This window comes from Lactuca saligna, chromosome 2 (assembly GCF_052625555.1).
Source record: "Lactuca saligna cultivar CGN05327 chromosome 2, ASM5262555v1, whole genome shotgun sequence".
Taxonomy (NCBI): domain Eukaryota; kingdom Viridiplantae; phylum Streptophyta; class Magnoliopsida; order Asterales; family Asteraceae; genus Lactuca; species Lactuca saligna.
The window spans coordinates 90,220,012-90,221,848 of NC_136418.1; the positions used below are offsets into that span (position 1 = coordinate 90,220,012).

Genomic DNA, 1,837 nt, shown 5'->3' on the forward strand with positions numbered 1-1,837 from the left:
CAGAAACTTTGGCATAATCCAAAACACTCAAAAATATGCTGACTGTTCTTGAGAATAGCCAAGTATCTGCGCCTCCTGCCACCGTTGGCGACAGGATTCTCCCGCTTACTTTCTTCGACACGATTTGGCTTTCCCGCTACCCTGTCCACCAGGTTTTCTTTTATGACTCAATCCACTCTAAACAACATTTCTTGGAAACAATTGTCCCAAACCTCAAAAATTCATTATCAATCACTCTTCAACACTTCTTCCCATTTGCTGGAAACATAATTCTATTTCCTAATACTGTTGAAAAAAAACCCGAAATACGTCATGTAGAGGGCGACTCTGTTGCATTTACCATTGCCGAGTGTACTCTTGATTTCAATGATCTTATAGGAAATCATACTCGTAAATGTGACATGTTTTATCCACTTGTACCTATATTGGGACATGCAAAACAAGGATCCGACTACCTTATCATCCCAACTTTTTCAGCGCAAGTTACACTTTTTCCTAACTCCGGCTTCTCTATTGGGATCACCAACCACCACTCCCTTGCTGATGCAAGCACAAGGTATCATTTCGTCAAGGCATGGAGCTCGATTGCTAAACATGGTACAGATGAGTTTCTCTTAGCTAGTGGATCTTTACCTTTTTATGAAAGAGTCATTCAATACCCGAGCTCCTTAGATGAAGTCTCCTTAAATATACCCGGGACTCGAGCTATTAATATGGAATACCAGCCTCCTCAGCTTGTTAGCCCTACAGATAAAGTCCGGGTCACCTTTGTCTTGACCCAAGCACGCATCAATGGGCTAAAGAACTGGTTATCCACTCAACTGCCAAAACAGGAATACGTATCATCTTTTTCGGTGGCATGTGCTTATATGTGGCATTGCATAGCCAAATCTTATGTTCATATAGGAGAAAGGAAGGGAGAGGATGACGTAGAAAGGATTCTTTTTGGTGTGAATTGGAGGTCTCGCTTGAATCCACCGGTTCCTGAAACTTATTTTGGTAACTGTGTAGGCGCATCTTTCACAGCAAAAGTAAAAACCACAGTCTTAGCAGGCGACAATGGATTTGTTACTGCTGTTGAGTTAATTCGAAAGACTTTAAGCGAAACACTAAAGAAGAAGAATGGAGTGATTGAAGATGCGGAGAAGTTGATTAAGTCGCTATTTACGCCAGTGCGAGGGTTTAATGTGTCAGGATCACCGAAGATAAAGTTCTATGATGTGGATTTTGGATGGGGTAAGCCGAAAAAACATGAGACCATATCAATCGATTATTTTAGTATGATTTCTGTTAATGCTTCAAAAGAGTCGGATGCTGATATTGAAATTGGTGTGTCCCTTCCTGCAATACAAATGGATGCGCTTCTTTCCATCTTTAGCGAGGAATTGGATGCCACATTTCAGTGAGCAAGAGAGTCTTTTGTTAAAATATTTCTATGTTCTAATGTGGATCTATCAACACGTTCAACAGTTATTTGTGTCTGCTTATGGGTAGGCATGTGCAAGTTTTATAGTTTATCAATAAAATGTCACTTTCTTGGTTGTTCTTATCAACATAGAAAATGTTTATATTAAAATATGATTATTTATATCCATTATAGGGCAAACACACTATTCCACTATAATGTGCACATAACTAGTCTTGGGAGTTTCTTGACTGGAATTGATCAAGACTCGTCAATATTTTGTGGAACTAATTATCAGATGTTTAACATAGACAATAACAGATAGGGGATTCGAAAATCCGAACAGGTATCTTATATCCGATTTTGGATTTGGATAGTGATTTTAAAAATATTCAAATACTTGGATATCCCATATCCGAAAATATATGATAT

General features: G+C 38.7%; 1 pseudogene; it reads left to right on the forward strand.

Moving 5' to 3' along the window:
- Window positions 1-1,547, forward strand: LOC145031161 (malonyl-coenzyme A:anthocyanin 3-O-glucoside-6''-O-malonyltransferase pseudogene; annotated as a pseudogene).
- Window positions 1,548-1,837: the final 290 nt, after the last annotated feature.